Source organism: Camelus bactrianus, chromosome 26, assembly GCF_048773025.1.
Source record: "Camelus bactrianus isolate YW-2024 breed Bactrian camel chromosome 26, ASM4877302v1, whole genome shotgun sequence".
Classification (NCBI taxonomy): Eukaryota; Metazoa; Chordata; class Mammalia; order Artiodactyla; family Camelidae; genus Camelus; species Camelus bactrianus.
The window spans coordinates 32,341,649-32,351,903 of NC_133564.1; positions in this window are offsets into that span (position 1 = coordinate 32,341,649).

Sequence of the window (10,255 nt, forward strand, 5' to 3'; positions counted from 1 at the left end):
TTTATTAACATCCCAAAGAACTAGGGTTTGATAAAGCGTGATTTTGGAAACACTGATGTGGGAAATAAGACCAGAAACACAGACTGGGATGGGGTCAGATCAGAGAGGGAGTGAATGTTGAGCTAAGAGTCATGGGCTTATTTTATAGGCAGTTGGGAGTCACTGAAGAATTTTGAGCAAGAAGACATCACCACCCAAGCTAATGTTTAAAAAGATGAATATAAGCAGAATATGCTATTGACTAAAAAAGCAAAAACTCCAGACGTAGGACTTCCACTTCAAAAAGGTGCAGCAGATATACCTTTTCCTATTCCTCCTGCTAAGTACAGCTCAAATCCTTGGACGTTGTTGATAAACAAATAGAAGATGACCCCACAAGGTAGCGAGGAGGAGGCAGACCAGCTTGGACTTGAGCAGTGACGTGGCGGTGAGTTTCCCGGGTGTTCCTCTTGACTCCAGTGTCCCTGACAGGTGCTGGAGAAGCCACCCAACAGGCACAAACAAAAAAAGCTGCCACAAACTAGAACAGAAATGTATTTTCACAGTTCCGGGGGCCAGAAACCTGAAATGAAGTTCCCCCAAGGTCTCTCGAGGAGATTCTATTCTTGCTTCTTCCAGCTTCTGGTGGGTCCAGGAGCTCCTTGACTTGTGGCTGCATCTCTGCCTCTGTGGTCATATTGCCACCTCTTTTTCTACCTGTCAAATCGCCCCTGTGTGCCTCTTATAAGAACCCTTGTGACTGAGTGTGGGGCTGATCTGGATATTCCAGGGTAAGCCCCTCTTCTCAAGAGCCTTAATTTAATCACGTTTTGCAATATAAAGCAGTATTTAAAGATTCTGGGGATTAGGATGTGGACATTTCATCTTGGGGGGGCCACCATTGAATCCATTACAGTCCACTAACTGGCCCCCCAAAATTCATGTGCATCCCATGTGCATATACTTTCACGCCATCCCGAAGTCTCAACCCACTATGGAATCAACTCTGAGATCAAAATCTCAATATCATCAGCTCACAAGTGTTGAATCTCGTCATCTATCTCAGGTTTGGCTGAGACTCGACATGATCCATCCTGGGACAGAATCCCTCCATCTGTGGACCTGTGAAACTAGAAAACAGTTTGCTTGCTTCCAAAATACAGTGGTGAGACAGGCCTGTGGTAGACATTTCCATTAAAGAGGAGAAATGTGAAGGAATAAAGGAGTCATCATTCCCAAGGAGGTTTGAAATCTACCAGGGTAAATTCTATTAGGTTGCAAATGCTGAGAATAATTTCCTGTCACTTGAAGTTCTGCCCACTGGGCCCAAGGCAGCCTCACAGGCCTTTGCCTCTGCACCCACTGCTTCTGCACCTGCTCCTCCAGCCTCTGCCTTTGCACCCATGGCTCTGCTCTCAGACTCATTCTTCCTTTTTCTTGAAGGCTAGCACATTTCCAACCTAGTTAACTCTACTAATGGACACTTGTCATTGGATTTAGAGCCAATTCAGATGACCTAAGGAGAACCGCCTCCTCTCAAAATCCTTAACTTAATCACATATTCTGCTTTATAAGATAAAATATTCACAGGTTCTGGGAGTTAGGACATGGGCATGCCTGGGGAAGGGGGGCACCATTTGACTCACTACATTAGTTGAAGGATCAGGACAGGGGCAGCCTGGCAAAACAGAAACATTGAAACAATAACCGCTCGATTGCAGCCAAACACTGCAGAAAACACTGGCCCCACCCTCGCTAGCAAAGACCAAGTGGGAAGCTTGAACTTCCACACACATCAGGCTGTAATTACATGCCCCACCCGAGTGACATCAGTGAAGACAGGGTGAGGAACTGGGATTTTTACTGATGCTAGACAGTAACAAGGCCTCTCCCAGTGATGTCATTGGAGACCATATGGGACATGCTCAGCAGTAACAAGGCACTCCTGCCCCCAGGTGACCGTGGAGGTCTACAGTTATAGAACAACAGAATACATCTTCCCTCTCAGGCACCCATGGAACATATACCAAGATAGACCAAAGCCTGGGTCATAAAACAAACCTCAACAAACATAACAATTGATATATAGAGTGTGTTCTATGACCACAGTGGAATCAAACTATGGGTTAGTCACAGAAAGATATCAGGAAGATCCCGAACACGCTAACTAAAAAAACACACTTCTAAATAACTCACAACTCAAAGAGGAAGTCTCACAGGAAATTTTAAGAATACACTGAACTGAATGAAAATGAAAATAACATCAAATTTGTGGGACACAGCTGAAGCAGCTGAGAGGGAAATTTATAACACCAGATGACGTCAAGGACTTAGGAAAAAAAAGAACAAAGTAATCAAAAGCAAGCAGGAGGGAAAAAAAATTTATTTTTAAAGCAAGCAGGAGGAACAAAACAAAGATAAAAGCAAATCAATGGCACTGAAAAAAAGGCAAACAATAAAATTAATTAAAATGAGCTGCTTCTTTGATAAGATCAATAAAATGGACAAACCTCTAACAAAGAGAAAAGAGAGAAGACATAGATTACTAATACCAGAAATGACACAAGATAGTATTATTGATGTGACAGATATCAAAAGAATAACTGAATACTATGAACAACTCTATACACATAAATATGACAACTTAGATGAAATGAACCAATTCCTTGAAAAGTTCAATTTACCACAACTCATCAAGTAGAAAACAATTTGAATAGCCACATAGCTCTGAAGGAAATTAAATTTGTAATTTAAAAACTCCTGAAAAAAGAGATCTCCAGGCCCAGATGGCTTCATTGGAGAGTTCTATGAAACACTGAACGAATTAACACTTACTCTCCATGATCTCTCCCAGAAAATGGAGTAGGAGTAAATCCTTCTCAATTCATTTCATGAAGCCAGTTTTAATATGGTACCAAACTAGACATAGCAGCATTATTTATAGTCTTCAAGATATGGAAGCAACCTAAGTGTCCATCAGCAGATGAATGGATAAAGAAGGTGTGTTGTATACATACAGTGGAATATTACTCAACCATAAAAAAGAATGAAATTTTGCCATTTGCAGCAACATGGATGGACTTGGAAAACATTATACTAAGTGACATAAGTCAGAGGTAGACAAATACTGTATAATATCACTTATATGTGGAACCTAAAAAATACTGTAAACTAGTGAATATTACAAAAATGAAACAGACTGACAGATACAGAAAACAAACTAGTGGCTGGTTACTAGGTTGAGGGGGAAATATAGGGTTGGGGGAGCAGGAGGTACAAACTATTGGGTGTAAAATAAACTGCAAGGATGTTTTGTACAACATGGGGAATAGAGCCAATATTTTGTAATAATTGTAAATGGAGTGTAACCTTTAAAAAGTGTATAAAAATAAAAAATAATAAGAAATCTAAAAATAAAATAATAAAGTAAAAATAGACCCAAAGGCAAAAAGAAAAAAAATTCTTAGGTGTAAACCATGTATAGGACTTGTATGCTGAAAACTATAAAATGCTGATGAAAGAATCCAAAGAACTAAATAGACGGAGAGAAATACCATGTTCATGGATTGAATGACTCAACATTTTAAAGTATCAATTCTCCCCTAATTGATAATCACGTAACAGAATTTCTATCAAAATCTAAGCAATACTTTTCGTAGATATAGGCAGGATCATTCTAAAATTTATATGGAGAGACAAAGGAGCTAAATAGCTGAAAGAATTCTGTAAAAGAAGAATGAACTGATGTAATTACTCAACCCAATTTCAAGACATTCTATACACACAGTAATCAAGACTGTGTGATATTAGAGAAATAAACACATAGATCAAGTGAACAGAATAGAAGACCCAGAAATAGCCCCACACAAGTGCAAGCAACTGATTTTTGACAAAGGTGCAAAAGTAATTCAACAAATGGTTGAATATCCGTTAGCAAAAAAAAAAAAAGGAAAGAAAGAAAGAAAGACCTAAGTCTCACACTTTATGTAAAAATTTTCTCGAAATGGATCATAAAGTGTAATATGTAAAACTACAAAACTATGAGGAAAAATATAGAAAATCTTCTGGCTTGTAGAGCTTCGTGACGCTTTCAGACATATTAAAATCATGGTCCATAAAATTTTAAAAATCAGTAAAGTAGACTTCATCAAAATTATAAACTTTTGCTCGGTGAAAGATACTTAAGAGACTGCAAAGACAAGCTATAGACTTGGCGAAAATATTTGCAAACTACACATCTCACAAAGGATTCATCTAGAATAGATAAAGGATTCTCAAAACTCAGTATTTTTTACTAGCAATCTGATTAGAAAATGGACAAAAGACATGGAGAGACATTTCACCAGAAAGGATGCATGGATGGCAATCATGGAAAAGATGTTCAGTATCATTAGTCGTTAGAGAAATGCCTGAATCACTCTCTTCCCAGATGTCCTCACCAGCCCCTTCTGCTTTGTTTACATCCCTGCTCATCTGTGGCCTCATCAGAGAGGCCTCTCCCAGCCATCCTCTCTGTACTGGTACCCATCCCTACTCCCCCTCCCCGGGACTGCCCTGTAACACTATTATTTTGATTTCTTTTGTTTTATGACACTTGTCAGCATCTGATATATTTATTTGTCCCTCCCCCAGTTAAAAAGCTCCACAAAGCATGAGATTAACAGATACACACTACCATCTGTAAAACAGATCAACGAGAAGAATTTACTGTATAGCACAGGAAACTTAACTATTCAATATCTCTTCATAACCTTTAATGGAAAATAATTTTTAAGTATATATATACACATATGTATATATAACCGAATAACTTTGCCAATCACCTGAAACTGACATGATGTTGTAAATCAACCACAATTAAAAAAAAAAAAAAAAAACTCCACAAGATGGGATTTGGTTGGTTTGTTGCTGAATACCCAGCCCCCAGGACAGTGCTTGGCTCTTAGTAGGTTTTCAGTAAGTGTTGATTCAATGAGCACTTTTTATTTCCAAGAAACTCCCTTAATCACATTTGGCCTTAGACGTACTGAGCACTATCTCTTTAAAGGGTTTAGGCTTTGGGAATCCTGAAATAAGAGACTTTTTGCTGTATTCCTTTTTTCCCCTGAGAAAATGAAACAACTGCAATTACTTGTTTGGGATGGGTGAGAGGGAGGAGAAAATTGACAGTTCACGTTTCAAAAAGAGAATCCTTTGCACAAGTTCTTACATCCCATTTTCCCAAGAGATGGGACTTGGTCAGTTCATTGCTGAATACCCAGCCCCCAGGGCAGTGCCTGGCTCTTAGTAGGTATTCAGTGTTTGTTGATTCAGTGAGCACTTTTTCTCTCCATTCACATTTCAAAGAGTATCCCCAGCAACAGTTCTTACTCCCATTTCCCCAAGAGAGTCCACAGACTTCTGGGTTCTAAAGTAAAGAATGGTTTTTTTTTTGGCAAGAGCCACTCTTTCCCGGTGGAGCCTTGAGGTCCTGCTCATCACTTGTCTTGACTATTGTAAACAGTGCTGCTATGAACATTGGGGTGCATGTATCTTTTCAAATTAGAGTTCCCTCCAGATATATGCCCAGGAGTGGGATTGCTGGATCATATAGTAAGTCTATTTTAGTTTTTTAAAGAAACCTCCATATTGTTCTCTGTAGTGGCCGCACCAGTTTACATTCTCAACAACAGTGTAGGAGGGCTCCCTTTTCTCCACACTCTCTCTAGCATTTATCATTTGGGACTTTTTAATGGTGGCCATTCTGCTGGGTGAGTTATGTTTCTCTGATAATTACTGATATTGTACTATGCTCAATTTTACATTCAATAAATATTTATTTTTTAAATTGCTGCAGTTGGGAACTGTAAAACAGTGATCGGTGTTGCATTCCAAATGAGATTTTGTTAGTGTCACGATTTGTTAAGATGGTGACAAATCTTAGGAGGACCAACTTCTCTTGGTTTGCACAGAACTTTCCTGGTTTTAGCCCTGAAAGTTCTGTATCCCAGTAAACCTTTTGGTCCCTGCCAGCCTGGATGATTAGCCATCCCACATCGTAATCTGTCAATATCCCGTACAGTTTGAAATATTTGGCACTTTACTTCAGCAAGAATACAATTTAGGATATTTATCCAAGTATTGAGCTCTTCTGTGTGGCAAACAAGATTAAATCCCTACTCCCATGGAGCTCACAATCTGCCGTGGCGGGAGGAAGGGTAGAACAGAGAGTAGATAACAGACAAGTAACACATGGGTATATTTCAAACAGTTTCAATGCTAAGAAGAATATAAAACATAGTAATGGAATGGAGAGTGCCTAGGGTTGATCAGGACTGTGACAAGGAAGCAGTTTCTGGGCTGAAACTTGAATGATGAGCAGAGGGCAGCCAGGCAGAAGCCCAAACAATGAAAGAAGAGCCCTGAAGCAGGTACCTGGGTATGAAGGAACGACACTGTGTCCTAGACAAAGGGGAGAGTGGCCAGAAGTGAAGCAGGGATGTTGGTAGTGCTGGAGCAGACAGAGAGCTAGATATGAGCAGAGAAAGAGGACGCAGACCAAATGGCAGGAATTGAGCAAAAAGTAGAGGCACAGGCCAAGTACAGGAAACCCTACATCGTGTAAACAATGGGGGTCCCTGGGCAGAGAAGGAAAAGCAGGAACCTCTGGGCTGATAAGTGATCACACATTTTGGGGTGACAAGTGGCCTGGAGGCCAACAAAGAAAGATGGGAAAAGGCAGGAATCTCAAGTGTCCCAACATAACCTTTTGTTCATTATGCCCTCATTTCAATAAAATTAGCCTTGCAGATTAGAAGTACCCATCATGCACCGATGTCGTGACACTTCCGATCCAGACTAAATAAGGACAGAAATCCCTCCTCCCTTCAGGAAGGTGGAGCTGGGATGAAAGTCAGGGAATACGACCCCAAACCCTCCCCTCCCCAATGAATATTCCACCTGTTCATTTTTTCACCCTATGTAACCAGTTCGCCAAAGAAACTCAGGGCAGCTGCTCACCTGTGCCTGCCCGCTTTCCCCTTGAGAGCGAAGTACCCATCCCTAAGTTAACTTTCTCTTTACTTTCTTAACCTCTGCATCTTGTCTCTGAATTCTTTCTGGGACAAGGACCTGGACATGAGCTATATCTACTGGCAACAGTAGGAGATGGGTCATGTTAGGCCTCGGAAAGGAGCATGGATTTTGTTTTAAGTGCAATGAGAGGGTACTGAAGCTTGTAAGTGATGTTTTATGATACTTTTTTTTTTTTTAAATCACTTGTCCTATGTGGAGAATGGCCTTTAGGGGACAAGAGCAGAAATGTGGAGCCCTGAGGAGGCTCTGGCAGTAACTGGGGAGGCAGATCATGGTAGACTGGACTAGGGTGGTGGCAGTACAGGTGGTGAGAGGTAATCCAACTCAGAATAAATATTCTGGGGACAGACCACACAAGGCTTGCTGACAGATTGGGTGTGGCGTGTGAAAAGAGCAATTGAGAATGACTCCTAGGGTTTTGGCCTGTGGCAGGGTGGATTAAATGGTATTAACTGAGACAGGGAAAAGTTAAGGAGAAGCTTAGAATCAAGAGTTTGTAGAACAGTTTATCTTTGAAATGCCTGTTATGGACAAGGAGGGAGATCCACTAGGCAGTTTGATATGAGACCTGAGCTAAGGGAGATCAGAGATAAGGGAGATCAGGGCTAGAAATATAAATTTAGGAGTCATCAGTCTTCAGTCATGGTGAGGTGGGAAGCCCCATAAAAAAAGACTGGCAGGACCCCCAGGCAGGGCCACTACTCTCCTGCCAGCACCATCTGGTTCCCTGGCCCAGAGGCTCTGTCTCACTTTTTGCCTCTGAAACAGCTTACTTCTAGGAAAGTGGAACATACCCCTAGAATTCTGTTGGTTCCCTGAGCTCACTCCTGATTGGTTATTTCCTTCTCTCCTGATTGGTCCATTTCTCTCACTCCTGATTGGTTATTTCTCTCACTCCTGATTGGTCCATTTCCCTCACTCCTGATTGGTTACTTCTCTCCCTCCTGATTGGTCCATTTCTACAAAGCTTGTTCCTAATTAGTCAACTTTTGTTATACCTCATTTACATATGATGTTTCAAAGAGTAAACTGGCAGCCTATAAAAGCCTGTGTAAACCTACAGATGGGGTCCAGAGCTTGGAGTGTTAACTCCTCTGGGCCTGCTGGTGTAGTAAACCTGAGTTCAGCTCTTCGATTGTTGCTTGATCTCTCGCCCAGATCCAGGTTGCTGTCACAACTGAGCTGTAACACCAAGCTGTAACACATTTTTCTGCAACAATGGCATCTAAAAAGGTAGAACTGGACCTGGTGGAAAAGCTGGTTAGAGAGCCAAGGCCTAAGGCACCTTCCCATGAAGGCTGGAGTGCGGAGGAGGAGCTGGGACCAGCACACACACAGAAACAAACAGAACAAAACATTGGAGAAGGAGTGGCTGGTAAGGAAGAAGGAAAACCCAGAGGTGGGGCTAATTTCGAAGCCAAGTGTAAACAAACCATTTCAACAGGAGAGTGATTAAGTGAATCAAATGTTACTGGTTGGTCGAAGAAGTTGAGGACAGAGAGTCGATCATTTTCCTGGGATTTTCTGGTGCTGATTTTTTAAAAAGTTGGCATAACATACCAAAATTGATCCCACAATTCCCTAAAGTTGTTACTTTCATTATTCAGAAGAGAAGAAAACCTTTTTTTTTTTTCCAAATGAGAAATGATCATTCTTCAGAACAAAATAATATGAATATAACCCAGAATAGAGGTGGCAGAGGGAAAAAGGAGAACAGAGAACATCTAAATGAAGATGGGAATCAAAGTGTTAAGAAGGTTTAGCATAAAGTTAAAAGCCTACAGCAAAGGAAACTATAAGTAAAACAAAACGACAACCTCCAGAATGGGAGAGAATTTTTGCGAATGAAACTGACAAAGGCTTGATCTCCAGAATATATAAGCAGCTCATACAATTCAACAAGAAAGAAGCAAACAACTCCATCCAAAAATGGGCAAAAGACCTAAACAAGCAATTCTCCAAGGAAGAAATACAAATGGTCAATAGGCACATGAAAAAATGCTCAATATCACTAATTATCAGAGAAATGCAAATCAAAACTACAATGAGGTATCACCTCACACCAGTCACAATGGCCATCATTCAAAAATCTACAAATGACAAATGCTGGAGAGGCTGTGGAGAAAAGGGACCCCTCCTACACTGCTGGTGGGAATGCAGTTTGGTGCAGCCACTGTGGAAAACAGTATGGAGATTCCTCAAAAGACTAGGAATAGACTTACCATATGACCCAGGAATCCCGCTTCTGGGCATATATCCAGAAGGAACCCTACTTCAAAATGACACCTGCAGCAAAATGTTCATTACAGCACTATTTACAATAGCCAAGATATGGAAACAGCCTAAATGTCCATCAACATATAACTGGATAAAGAAGTGGTATGTTTATACAACGGAATACTATTCAGCCATAAAAGCCGACAACATAATGCCATTTGCAGCAACATGGATGTTCCTGGAGAATGTCATTCTAAGTGAAGTGAGCCAGAAAGAGAAAGAAAAATACTACCATATGAAATTGCTCATATGTGGAATCTAAAAACACACACGCACACACATAAATACAAAACAGAAACAGACTCACAGACATAGAATACAAACTTGTGGTTGTCAAGGGGGAGGGGGTGGGAAGGGGACAGACTGGGATTTCAAAACATAGAATAGATAAACAAGATTATACTGTATAGCACAGGGAAATATATACAAGATCTTGTGGTAGCTCACAGTGAAAAAAATGTGACAATGAATATATATATGTATATTATATATGTATAACTGAAAAATTGTGCTCTACACTGGAATTTGACACAACATTGTAAAATGACTATAACTATTAAAAATGCTAAAAAATAACATTTCTTAAAAAATAAAGTTAAAAGGCAAGGGCTAAGGGGATAATGCAAATATTTACAACAAATTTACAGGTACAGTATACAAAAAAGTTTAGTAGTAATAGTTTAAAAATCAGTATGTTACTAACCGATAACTACCCCATTAGAAAAATTAACAAAGGATATAAATAGGAATTCGCAAAAGAAATACAATGTCCAATAAGCATAACTTAGGATGTACACTGATATTGTAAAAAAAAAAAACACAACTTAATCACAGAAACTAATTATATCTAAATAATTGTTCCATTATTGAAAAAAATGGGAATTTTTAAAGAACTAGATTAGAAGACTGGAAGTATATGCCTCAA